Genomic DNA, 13606 nt, shown 5'->3' on the forward strand with positions numbered 1-13606 from the left:
CCAGGCACGGTGGCTCACGCCTGTAATCCCAGCACTTTGGGAGGCCGAGGTGGGCGAACCACGAGGTCAGGAGTTCGAGACCAGCCTGGCCAACATAGTGAAACCCCGTCTCTACTAAAAATACAAAAAATTAGCTGGGCATGGTGATAAGCACCTGTAATCCCAGAGACTCAGGAGGCTGAAGCAGGAGGATTGCTTGAACCTGGGAGGTGGAGGTTGCAGTGAGCCAAGATCACGCCACTGCATTTCGGCCCCGGAGACAGTGCAAGACTCCGTCTCATATAACAAAACAAAAAATTTAAATAGGGTCTGGCAAAGAGAAGGGAGTAGCCAAGATCTTGGCAAGGGCTCTTTGTAGGAAGTGCCTGTCTCCAGACACCTGTTGCCTTTCTCTGCACTCTGAGGCCTCTCTTGGACCACAAGGTGTGCTTTTATGGATGAAGTTCTACAGGGTCAGAGCTCTGGTTCCCCATCCCCTGGGTTTCTCTCCCCCTGTTTAAATTCAGGGTGCATATAGACTTACCAGGCTCAGCCCACCTCTCCTGCTGGCAACATCCAGTTGCCCAATACTAAACAGGAGACTGAAAACTCCACTTCTGCTACATATGGAAGGAGGAGAGGCAGGTCTCCAACCCTACCCCCAGCAGCTTCTATCCTAGCCTTGTCTCCTGCTTGACCCAATGTCAGTTTGCAAGTAGAATCTTCATTCTGAGGCCGAGAAGCCCGTGAGGGAAGTTCTTAGGGGAGGTAGGACCTTCCTGCTACTGTACTCTCCTGCCTGGTAGGTGTGACTCTGGGAAGGCGGTACCGCAGGGGGGCTGAAACGTTGACATTGCCTGCACTTCCCCTTCTGGCCGATAGTGGGAGCTGCTAGCCAACCTGAGGCTCGTCAGGCGCTAAAGACTGGCAGCCGACCTGTGGTCCATCCGTCTGTACCCCAAACACCCCACTCAATTCAGGGCCGGAGAGGCCCGTGTCCTGAACTTTCCCGTAGACTGACTTTCTTACTGATCCATTCCCGCAAGCAGAGCAGCCCCTCCGTATGTACCTAAGTTGTCCAACGAAGCCCCACACCCAGGTCGCAAACTGATACTGTCCCCCACCCACCTCGTTGCCCTCCCACCTCTCCAAGATCCCCATCATGGAGGAGCAGGTCCCAGCCTCTGGGCTCCCAAACCCAGCACCTCTGTGCCCACCCTGGCACCCATTTGGCTCTCTAAGAGCGGTTCTTGCTTCTGGGAGCCCTGAAAATGTGGCAGAAAAGTGTACCATCACTACCAATGACTGTAGTGATCTGTGGGCAAAAGCTGATGACCTGTTTTGTTTTGTTTGTGTTTTGTTTTTGTTGTTGTTGTTGTTGTTTTGAGAAGCAGCAAGATTTATTGTGAAGAGGGAAAGAACAAAGCTTCCACAGCGTGGAAGGGGACCCAAGAGGGTTGCCCTAATGGCCTGTTTTGTTTAAACAAGAAGTGTGTCCCCATAGGTCCTGGGCATGGGCGTGTGAGCAACTGTTTGTCAGCATATGTCTCCGTGTGTGTGTGCCTGTGACCATGTCTCTGAGTGAGAAACAGTTGGTGTGTGGGTATGTGACTCCAGGCACACATATACATACATATATGTGTGTATACATGTATATATGTGTGTGTGTGCTTGTGTGTGCGCGTGTGGGTGTCTCTGTGTTGGTTGCCTGCTTCCTTCTGGGTCTGGGTGTGTGTTTGGTTCTGTGAGCATGTGCGTCAGTATGTTCAGGTAGTGTGTACCGTTGTGCAGATTTCTGTGGCATCACTAAGTGTGTCTCCAGGAAAGTGTGGTTCGAGTGAGTGTGTGTGTCTCTGTGTCAGTGTGTCAGTGGATGTGTGTCTAAGTCATGTGGGTGTCAAAGTTTGTCAGAGTGTCTTCCTCAGTGTCAGTGTGTGTCAATGATGTGTCTGTCTGGGTCTGTGTGGGTGTGTGGGGGTGTGTATCTGTCTCAGGGTGCATGTGTGTGTCTGTGTCAGTGCAGGTATGCCTATGGCAGTGTGTGTCTGTCTCGGCATGAGTGTCAGTATACGCCCATGTCCACGTGGGTGGGTGGGTGTCTGATGTAGCCTTCCCAAGTCAGCAAGGGTGTGTGTGTGTGTGTGTGTGTGTGTGTGTACTTCGGCGTGTGCTGGTGTGTATGCCAGTGTTTGTTAATGTGTGCCTGTCCGCGTCCGCGTGGGTGGCCATCTGTGGCAAAGCGTCCCCGGGTCGGCGTGTGTGTACCCCCGCCTGTGTCTGTCTGTCCGCGGCCGCGTGGGCGGTTGTCTGTGGCTGTGCGCCCCCGGGTCAGTGTGGGAGTGTGCGCCCTGGCGGGAGCCGGTGTATCCCCCACCTCCGAGCGGGCGGAGCGCCACGTGCGGAGCCTCGGGCGCGTCGCTCTGGGGCGGAGCCAGCCCGGGGCCCCAAGCCCCAGGCCGAGCCCAGGCGGGGCCCGCCCCGACCCCGCCCCCGACCCCGCCCCCAACCCGAGCCCGCGCGCCGCCTGCCCAGCCCGGGAGCCCGAACGGAGCCGCGGAGCCGAGACGGCGGCGGCGCCCGTAGGATGCGGGGATCGCTCCCCCGGGGCCACTGAGCCTGCGCCCAGTGCCCCGAGCCCCGCGCCGAGCCGAGTCCGCGCCGAGCAGCAGCCGCCCACCCCGGGGCCGGGCCGGGGGACCAGCAGGTGAGCGAGCGCCCCCGCGCCCGGCAGCCCTGGCCCGGCCGGAGCCCCCTCCGCCTGCCGCCGCCCAACTTTCCTCCCCGAGGGCCGAAGCCGCCAGCCCCAGCGTGCTCCTCCCCTGCCCGGGTCCACCCAGCCGCTCCTTCCCCGATCAGTGCCCCAGAGAAACGGAGGGGGAGAAGGGGCGCAGATCCGCCCGGCTGGAGGGGATCCCCGGGGGAGACGTCTCTAATCACCGTGCGCCCCCCTTCCCTTCCCTTTCCTTCCGGGTTTCCCGGTGCGCTGTCGAGGGCCGGGGGAGGGGGAGCTGCGGCCCCAGCTTCCCGGTCATCCCTGGCGCAGGCTCGGGGAGGGTCTGGGATTGGGACCCGGATTCCGGAGGCCGGAGACCCCAAGGTCAGAGCGGCGACTGGGCGCGCAGTGAATGTGGTTTCAGAGAGCGGGAGTTGCGGGGGCTGACTGAGCAGGGCTGGATATGGGGGAGGAAGCCACGCACCCCCTTTCTCTGGGCCCAGGGGGAACCGTCCGCTGGGGCTGTCCTCTCTGTGGGACGAGATCTCTGCGCGCTTAGACCACGTAGAGATCTCGGTGCCCTTTGACGCCCTAAAGGGGCCACATCTCCTCTATCTGATCTCTGTGCTTCTCGAAGGGGTAGAGATCTCTGTGCGCTGAGATTGGAGAGAGTTCTCTGCCCCCCTCTCTCTGAGCCGGACAGATCCACGCACCCTGATGGGAGGTGGCTCTTGACCTCTGTGTTATTTGATCGTCTTTGGTGGCGCCCTGGAAGAAAGTGGAGGTGTCAAGCCTTGTCCGAGACGCCAAGGGCTGGTGGGGGCCAGAGGTGTGGGGACTGTTAGTGGTGGTGATGAGGATGGGGGGAAATGATGTTGGGGACAAGTCGCTGGCTGTAGGCCTGACTTGCAAACACCTGTTGGAGAGCAGCGCACAGCCAGATCAGGACGCCATGGCTAAGATAGTGCAGGACTCACTCTTGTGCTCCTTAGTGCCTTCAGCCGAGCCCCGGGCCATGGGATCTATCTCCTCTTAATTAAGGTCCTGGGCCTATGTTCCATTCCCAGGCATCTGCTCGCCTCCTGCTGAGACCCCAGGTGTGTCTCCCAGTGAGCCTAGGCAGTATCATCCCGACAGTCACACCACGTGACCCCCACCATGCCATGGCATCCAAAGCTCTCTGCCAAGTTCCCACCATCCTTCAGGATCTAGTGGGACCCTGAGCAGCAGAGGCCCCAGCTACTGGGGGCCCAGGCCCTTGCCACTGCCCTCAACTCCATTCGGTTAGAATTGGGCAGGTGCACATGAATTGATGGTAATGAGTGAGAGGTGGAATGAGGGTGGTCAGGCTGCTGTCGCAGGAGCACAGAGAGGGTGAAGTCAGGCGACAGACAGCCAGGGTGTGGAACACAGATTCTATGTTACAGTGTCCAACTCTGCTGAAAAGAGCCTCATTAAACTTTTAATCATGTCATCACCACCATATTGTACAAGTGGGGATACTGAGGCCCAGAGGAGCTCAAGGACTTATTCAAAGTCATCTAGAGAATCAGTGGATTGGGGGCACCACTCAGTGTGAAGATACCTTGAGATCCTAGAACTGAGCCAGGAGGATCTGGGCAGAAGGGGAACTGGCCCTGGGGTGCCAAGAGCCAGCATTCAGCCCATTGCGGCATGGGCAGCTGCTGGGCTCTAAGGTGCTCAGCCCCCTCTCTGTGTGTTGATCAAAGCTCCCCTGGAAAAATTCTAGGATTGACTCACTTAGCATGAAGATTGGGCTCGGAGGACTGGTGGGAAGCACCAAGACAGCTGGGGATGGGGGAACAGCGGAGGCTGATGCCCAGGCAATCCAAAGAGAAGGGAGTCCTGAGGGCAGCCAGGGACAGTGCCAAATTGCAGTCTGTGTTCTATTCAGAGGAGGCTGGCTTCTGCTCGCTCTTGGGAAGGTTATTGGAAGGGTGTGCAGTGATAGAAGTGTGTCCCCAGAGCCCACTCACAGGAGAGGTGGTTACCTTTGACTGGGATAGTCAAGAGTCTTATTCTAACAAAAATAACCTTCCACACTGGGTTTTGAAGGGTGAATAGGAGTTTTCCAGGCAAGGACAATGTAGTCTAGCTGTTAGGACCAGTGTGTACAAAAGCACAGAAATGTGAAACAGCACAATTATTAGTTGAGTGATTCGTTGGGCCCCATGGTGTGAGGAAGAGAAGAGCGGAGTTAAAGCCAAGGTCACAGTCACAGGGGCCCTTGTGAGCTCTGCTCAGGAATTGGGAATTTATCCTCAGTAATGTTACTAAAAATAGCTAACATTCACTGAGTGCTTTCTGCAGGCCAGGCATGGCACTAAGCGCTTTATAAGGTTAATCTCACTGAATCCTTGCATCAACCCTAGAGATAGGGACCATCATAACGGCCATTTTGCAGATGGTGAAACTGGGGGTCCAGAAAGGTTAAATAGTTGCATACCATCACATTTTCTAAGTAGCAGAACTTGGGTTTGAGCCCAAGTGTCAATATCTGCTGTGTACTCTACCACCTCCCCAGCTCAGACCACGGGTGCCATCTGAAGTCTTTCCATTGAAGGAGAGGTGACTGGCAGTTTACCACAGGTAATAGAACTTATGGTGTCCCATCTTCCTTCTCTGTCAAGTGACATGATGCTCTCCCATTCCCCACCTCCAATGTCTTACTAAGTGAGGTGTGCTGCCCCCTGGCGCACCATGAGAAGAAGAATGGGCAAGTTAAATTTGGGTTGGCAAACTTGATGAAGAGCAAAGGAGAAGTGACAGATGTTTCATGGTTCTGATTTGAACCTGGTGTACTTCCGGGGACAGATGCTGACATCCAGAAGGTAGTTGGAGGGAAGGGCCCAGGAAGGAAGTATGTTCAGGATGGAGATCTGGACTGGAAATGGAAACTTGGAGTCTTCAGCAGAGGTTGGTCATTGGAGACATGGCACTGAATTAGATTGCCCAGCGAGAGTACAGACCTGGGGTTCTCAATCCTGGCGACATTAGCACTTGGAAAGCTTTAAATAAAAATACCTATGCTCAGGCTCTACCCCTAGACGTGCTAATTCATTTGGCCCTGGGATGGGGCCTGGGCATCAGGAGTTTTGAAAGCACTCAGGTGATTCTAACGTGGTGTAGAGAAGGAAGGGGGTTGAGTCAGGAGCCCAGAAACACTCCAACCATCAAAGCAGGAGAAGTCTGCAGAGAAGGCTGAGAAGGAGCAGCCAGAGAGGTAGGAGGAAAGCCAGGAGTAGGAGGTGCTGCAGAAGACAAGGAGAGTGCCCTGCTCAGGCGGGGAGGGAAAGTGCCCTGTTTCCTTCTGCTGAGAGACTTAAGGTGCATTCTCATAAGTTCATGAATAGATAGGAAAAGAATGAATAATTTAAAAAGAAGTGTCCATTAGATCGAGCCACGGTGAGGGTGCTGGTGACCTTGGTAGGAGAAACTCTACTCAGCGCCCGCAGAATGTATGCCCAGCACAGACAGGTTCTTGTTGAATGAATGAATGAGTGACTTGGTGGGAATGGAACCCAGTTTGGAGTGGGTTGAGAAGCGAGCTGGAGGTGAGGACGTGGAGACAGCATGTGTAGACAGCTCTTTCAAAGAGTTTGATGGTTGAAGAGGGAGGAGAGAGATAGAAGGGAGCTGGCGAGGGGTGGGGTCAGGGAGGGCTGTCGGGAGAGCCTTGAGTGGACACTGTAGACATGCGTGTCCATGCAGCACATCGCCATGCGGGAGGAAAGCCTTTCCCTCAGCCTCAGGTCTGTGAGTTAAGATTGTGCCAGTGAAGTGTGTAGTGGTTACTATTTGTTCATGGGGCAGTTGGGAAGGCCTGGGTAGGGGGAATAACTCTTTCTGTGAATCCCCGAGAGGGAGATTTTGATGGCAGGAACTGTGATTCCTGCTGTGGGTGACGGGCAAGAAGGGAAGGGAGCCCTTGCTCTGCAGAGAGAAGGGTGTTCCAGAAAGCCCTGTGTGGGGACAAGATGAGGTTGTCTAGGGCAGGTATCCAGGGTGATAGGATTAGGAGAAGGGAGCTGGAGGAAAAGCCCTGTGGCTAAATACATGAAGAAGGCAGAGAGAGGAAAAAGCAGGGCCAGTGGGTAGCCTGTGGACAGAGACTGGGCCCTGTGGGAAGCAGACCCACTACAGGGCTGGCCAGGGCTGCAGGGGAAGCCTGGGATGGGAGAGCCCCATGGCCTACTGCCAGCCCAGTCTGCCCTGATGCAGAGGTCTGAGGCAGAGTTCATGCCTTTGGGCCATGGAAGGTTCTAGAAGGTGGACAAGCTATAACAATTGCTCTCATGAAGTTTACATGCAAGTAGGGAGATAACATTAAACCAATCCATGCAGAAGATAATTTGAGATAGGCGCTAGTGCTATGAAGGAAATACAACAGGACAATGTGATGGAGAGACATGGGGGTGACTCTAGACTGGGTGGGCAGGGAAAGCCCCTTGAAGGAGGAGACTGAACTGAGACCTGAATAACATGAAAAGAACCAAGCCTGAGGAGATCTAGGGAAAGAATGTTACAGAGGGAACTGCAAGTGCAAAGGCCCTGAGACAGGGGCGAGCTCCGTGGGTTGGAGCAGAAGGAATGGGGTGGGGACGGAGAGGTTCTATGCCTCTGTTTCTGACCCGCCCCTTCAGACTGCCCATTCGGCTATACACAGCTTACACCACTTGCCTCAGGCTGGCAGCGGTTCCTAGGGATGAGACTATTTTTAGACACAACTCTCCTCTCCGTGGGCCTAGAACATACCGTGTCTTTTTAAGATGATCAATATGGAATGACGCTATTTATAGAGACCCCACGTCAATTCTTGGAGCCTGGGACCCCCAATGTGGGGAAAGTCCCAGGACCAGGCTTTGTGGAGGTAGGCACCACCCCTGGCACATCACTGGGGCCGTCTGGCATCAATTCTTTAACACTTATCTTACCTTCTCCACCCTGCCTGCTGTCACCTGCCTTCCCTGAAGAACCACAGCCATGGGCTGGGGAGCTTGGTACCACAGCCTCCCCCTGCAACTTCATTTCACCAAGGGGTACCTGGTGTGCCCCAGGCCCAACATAAAATTTAGTTGTGATTTTCGAAGCCAGAGTCTGATAGAACAGTTTCTCAACCTCTCTTGTCCATTCCTCACTCTGTTTACTATTCTGGAGGGGCAGAAAAGGACAGTGAAAATCCTTAGGACCTGCTAGGTTCGCCTCAGAGGGCCAGGGAGAGATCTGCCCAGGACAGGAAGAATGCAAGGTTGAACTTAGGGGCTGAGCTTCCCTGGTGGGAAGTCAGTGTGGCCCAGAGCAGCCAGGGGAAGCTGCCTGGAAGAGGTGGGACTGGAACCCCTCCACAGAGGATGCACAGAATTCGGAGAGGTGAGTGCTCAGATCATGTGGCTGGGCCTGTTGTCGAGAGAGAATGTCTATGCTCTGAGGCTTCAGTTCTTTCTCTCCTCTTCAGTTTCTTCTCCTGATTAAATCTCCTAGGGTGGCAGTGGAAAGTCATGTCCCCACGGAGCTATTAGCAGAGTGGAGGGATGGAGATGCTCTCAGTGTCCATGTGCACCCAGGAGGGTCCCTTGTCCACTCAGAACCCCCTGTCATCATCACCAAGGGCTTTCCCTGGCCTCCGAACAGCCCTGGGTGGCCGAGGCTGGTGCTGGCTGCCCCATAGGCTCAAGGTCACACGGGGATGTGGGCAGAGCTCAGACAGGACCTCACCCTTGCGCTTGCCCAGGGAGCCCCCGTGGTTTCTGGGAATGGATTTTGAACAGGAGAGAGGCTTCTCCTGGCACCAGGAGAATGGTAAATGCCGTTCTGGTGGGTATTGATTCCTCGAAGGCCTGTGCGAGGCAAGAGGCTGCTTTCAAAGAGATGGCAGAGCAGAGAGAGGTAATCTGGCTTCGGGCACCAAATCAGTTCCCAGGGTACTCAAGCCACATTAGCCATTCCCCTACACTCAGGCTAGGCTGGGAGGTACCCCAAATGATCTAAGATGGGGGAAAAAAATCAGACCATGGGTGGGACCAGCCCAGCCCAGCCCAATCAGTGCACCCTGCCTGGCCGTCAAAACCCCAGCCTCATCGACCTGGGCCAAGCGCAGGAAAGTGGCCCAGACAAGCCCCTCAGAGCCAAGGCGCCAGCCCTTGGTTGCCCAGCTCTGCTGCCTCTGGGCTTGCTCCTAGGAAGAACCCCAGCCCCGTGTTCATTCTCTACTGAGCCCATGGCTCCACTCAAGGGACACCAGCGTGTGTGGAGTACAAGGAGACTGAGGGCCAGAGGCTACCCACCCCAGCCTCTGTTCCTCATGTTCTGCTCATAGACGTGATCGGAAGAAGACACAGAGCTCAGGCGGCCGTTTGCAGCGACAGCCCCACCACGGTGCTGGGTCAGATGCAGCACAGACTGCCAGTTCAATAAAGCGACAGCTAGTTGCCAACAAAACTGAAAACCCAAAGAAAGCCCCCACTTGCTTGCTGAGCCCAGGTGCCTATTAGATGTCTAATTGCTGAGCTTCTGTTTCAGGAAGTCTGAGGAAAAGAGAGAAAAAAATCTCCCTAAGGATCCCTGGAGGCCTACGGTCCCCAGAGATAGCTGGACTTCAGGTCCCTTCCAGTCCTCACCTTTTATGATCAAATTAAGGACATGTTCCCAGATGGGTGACTTGTATTCACAGTGCATTACACAGGGAGCTTAGCTCACACTCGCCAGCAAATAAAAAGTAAACATCTCAAACATAGTGTTGAGCAAAAGCAGCCTGACACAAAAGAGCCCATAAGGTAGGATTCCATATGCATGAAGTGCTAGAACAGGCAAAACAAACCTAGGTGATAGAAATCAGAGCAGCTGACTGAAAGGAATAGTGGGAAACTTTCTGGGGTAAGGGGATGTTTACTGTCTTTTTGGAGTGGCACTTACACAGGTGTATGCGTTTGTCAAAACTCATCCAACTGTATACCCAAAGCATTTTCTTGTGTTTAAAGTATACCTCAGTATAAAAGAATATTAAGAAAAAAAGGTTGCACATTTGGCTATAATACATCCTGGACACCTTTGTGGCATAAATTTAGTGTATTGGTTGATTGGCTTATTTCCCTCTGGACACTAAGAGACCCTAGAGGTGGGCCTCCCAGGTTTCCATCTCCCTTAGTGCACACAGTAGGTACCCCATAAATGCCTCAGTTGCCATGGCATCAATGCGCAGTTCCTCTGTGAAGCTCTTTTTCAGCTCAAGTATTGAGAAAAATGAGTTGGAAGGAATTGAGCTAGAAAGAGACTTAGAATGCTGATTGCTGTCTCAGGCACCTGTGTGCCATGAGGGTGTTTCCTGGGCCACATGTGGGCACCTTTTGGCCTGATTATGTGTACCATGTGGGTGTACACAGAGATGGTCTGGCGTCTGGGGTGGGATGCCCTTGGTGACTGAGCTGGCTCTCCAACTCTGGATCTCTGTGGTTTCAGGGTATTAGACCATCCAGGTCCCCACCCTGGAGACCCAGGACCAGGGCAGTGCTGCCTTGGCTGACAGCGAAGTGCCACTCAGCATATTCTAGATCCCCTGTGGATGGACCTGGGCATGTGTAAAGGGACTGACAAAGAAGACTCGGGCCTGAGGGAGGGGGATGCCCTGTACCCTGTGGAGGGGGTACCTGAACGATCTGGGCCTTTTGCAGTCCCCCTGGCCTGACACTCAGACACTGATGAACAGTCAAGGGGTTGAATAAGCTGCTGCCAAGCCCCCGACCCCCATCCTTACTGTGAGGAAGGGCTCTGAAGAAAAAATCAGGGCAGCCCGCCTTTCAGGGAAGAGAGTGGCTACCCCTAGGCCAGTTTGTCCTTGGGAGGTGGGCTAAATTCAGGGCTCAGGCCGAAGGGCCCACTCTTCCTCAGTTCTCACCTCTGGAGGAGGACCCCGTCTTAGGGACCCCCATTTCATTTCATCCCTGCCGGGGGAATCACTTCAGCAGAGCAACAGAGCTAAAGCGGGTAGGGTTTTCCTGTCAGCTGAATTAGCCTCGGTTTCAGCCTGGGTGTTGGAATAAATGAGATGCAAATGCATGTAAATGAGGGCATTCCCCGGCTTCAGGGTGGGTGTGTTCTCCTCCACCTCCGGGAGGGATGGGGATGATTCTGAAGGACTTAGCAAGATCGCTGGAGGCAGAGATTAAGAGTAGAGAAGGACAGGCTCCTCAGACTCCCAGCTCCCCCAGAACTGGGCTGCAGACTGGACAGGGTTAATGCCTATGCAGCCTCAAAGGAGCAGAGCCTGTGGGGAGCTGGTTAGCTGAGGCCCCGTGCAAGGACGGACCAATGTGCCTTTGATCTGGGAGCAAGGACCTGAAAGCACAGGCCACCAGCACCAGCTGGCGCCCCTACCGAGCCTTTGTCCAAGCTGTTAGCCCGGGAGAGCCGAGACTGTGCAGATAATTGCCTGGGCGGGAGGGATGGTCTGAAACTTACTGTCGATCCCTCCTACTTACATCCCCCACCATCCCAACCTGTGGCTTGAGCCTCCACAACCACCCACAGCCACTGCCAGAAACCAGGATGGCCACTTTCTGGTCTGTGGAGGACAATGTTCTTTCAATTCTTCCCTACAGCCCCAGCCTCCCAGCTCCACCCCCACCCATCACTTATCTCCCCCAGAGACTAGCTTTTGGTTCAGCCCCAAAGCAGGTAGAAAATCTTTTTTTTTTTTTTTTTTTTTTTTGAGATGGAGTCTCGCTCTGTCACCCAAGCTGGAGTGCAGTGCAGTGGTGCAATCTTCGCTCACTGCAACCTCCGCCTCCCGGGTTCAAGCGATTCTCTGGCCTTAGCCTCCCGAATACCTGGGATTACAGGCACCTGCCACCACGCCCGGCTAATTTTTTGTATTTTTAGTAGAGACAGGATTTCACCATGTTGGCCAGGCTGGTCTCAAACTCCTGACCTCAGGTGATCCACCTGCCCTGGCCTCCCAAAGTGCTGGAATTACAGGCGTGAGCCACTGTGCCCGGCCTCAGGTAGAATTTTTTAAGGGCTTAGGGCCTGGTGGCTGGAACTTGATGTCAGTGCCATCCAATAGAAATATGAGTCACAAATGCAAGCCACATTTGCAATTTTAAATTTTCTAATAGCCATATTTTTAAACCAAAAAAAGTGAAATTAAACTTGAACACATTTTATTTAATCCAGTATAATACTATCAAATATTATCTGTTTAACCTGTAATCAGTATTAAAAATTATTAACGAAATAGTCAACATTCCGTATTGTACTAAGCCTGCAAAATGGATGTGACTTTACAATAGCACAACTCAGTCCACAGTAGCACTTGGTCGCCACATGCAGTGAATGAGTGGCCGCTCTGTTGTTGGATAGTGCTTGAGCTGGAGAGAAAAACTGCTAGGGAATCGGTTCTGCCAGGAAAACTGCTGACTCTTCAGGCATGGGCAGAAATAAGCTAGGTCTCCCTGGGAGCATCTGGGCTGCATAGAGGGAGAACCAGGCCCAGATGAGGCTGACAGGGCTGACTCTTAGCCTTGAAGTGGGGGGTCACAGACCCAGTCCAGGCAGATGGGCCATAGGCAAGCCATGAGCCTTTATCCAACTCTCTGCACGCAGAGGTAGGAGGCAATGTGGTGCAATGGGTAGGCTTACAGGCCTGGCTTCAGACAGACTGAGACAACTTCATCCGTCCTAGAGTCAGATTTCCCGTCTGTAAAACGAGGCTGATAACCCCCGTCTTCCTAGGATTGTTGCAAGGATGAAGTAAGGTGATCCACCAACAGTACTAAGTGCAGTGCAGGGCACAGAATGAGCATGTGATGCTGCTGGGGCGGTCCTTAGTCCAGTGCCTGGGATTGGAAAAACTGAGGTCTAGAAAGGGCACTGAGTCACAACAGTGTGAGTGTGTATCCAGGCAATAGGAAGGTTAATCTCACACTCCCTCATTCTTTCATTCCTTCATTCACCAGTCCCTGCTTTGGGAGACCAGGACAAAAATCCAGGGGAGAGACAGGTATGCAAGTAAACTAATCCATCCTGTGCTGAGGTAGGGATGGGAATTCAAGTGTACTAGGAATACAGAGAGGAGGGAAAGAGCCCAGGCAGAGAGGGCTGGTGTGGGCAACAAGGAGGCCTTCTGAGGTGGATCTCTCGTAAGAATAATAATAACAACAATAACCACAGTCGCAACTAAATTCATTTGGCACTTTCTGTGCGCCAAGCATGTACAAATATCAGTACATTTATGTTTCACAGCAGCCCTGTGAAATAGATATTATTATTATTATTTTTTTTTTTTTTTTTTTTTTTTTTTGAGACGGAGTCTCGCTCTGTAGCCCAGGCTGGAGTGCAGTGGCCGGATCTCAGCTCACTGCAAGCTCCGCCTCCCGGGTTCACGCCATTCTCCGGCCTCAGCCTCCCGAGTAGCTGGGACTACAGGCGCCCGCCACCTCGCCCGGCTAGTTTTTGTATTTCTTAGTAGAGACGGGGTTTCACCGTGTTAGCCAGGATGGTCTCGATCTCCTGACCTCGTGATCTGCCCATCTCGGCCTCCCAAAGTGCTGGGATTACAGGCTTGAGCCACCGCGCCCGGCCATATTATTATTAACCCCATTTTATGAATGGAAAAACTGAGGTAGAGAAACATCAATCAGTTCATCTGCCCAAAGACACAAGACAAATGCATGGCCAGGGCCCAGATTCACTGAGGTGAGCTGACTTCCAAGCACAGCCCTAACCACTTCCTTATCCCTAGGAACAGGAAATCTTCAAGAGGGTGAGGTAGGAGGCCAGAGGGGGAGGCAGAGGTGGATGCAAGGCCTGGTTCTGTGGCTCAGGGCATTTCCTCGTTGCCAATGTCAGCAAATCTGGGTGAATTTCCTTGCCAGCCACCACAGACTCTTTACTGATGAC

The 13606-nt window shown here is 53.6% G+C and overlaps 1 protein-coding gene across 4 annotated transcripts in view; it reads left to right on the plus strand.

The window, feature by feature from the left end:
• Window positions 1-2546: 2546 nt before the first annotated feature.
• SCN5A (sodium voltage-gated channel alpha subunit 5) overlaps window positions 2547-13606 on the plus strand; it is a 102305-nt gene continuing 91245 nt past the window's right edge. For 3 of the 4 annotated variants that reach the window (XM_003894663.5, XM_009201169.4, XM_003894662.5), the window contains exon 1: window positions 2590-2683. The gene's annotated coding sequence lies outside the window, so the exon portion shown is untranslated. Of the gene's footprint in view, window positions 2684-13606 lie in introns of all 4 variants that reach the window. The other variant, XM_009201170.4, reaches the window with a different exon arrangement.

Source organism: Papio anubis, chromosome 2, assembly GCF_008728515.1.
Source record: "Papio anubis isolate 15944 chromosome 2, Panubis1.0, whole genome shotgun sequence".
Taxonomy (NCBI): domain Eukaryota; kingdom Metazoa; phylum Chordata; class Mammalia; order Primates; family Cercopithecidae; genus Papio; species Papio anubis.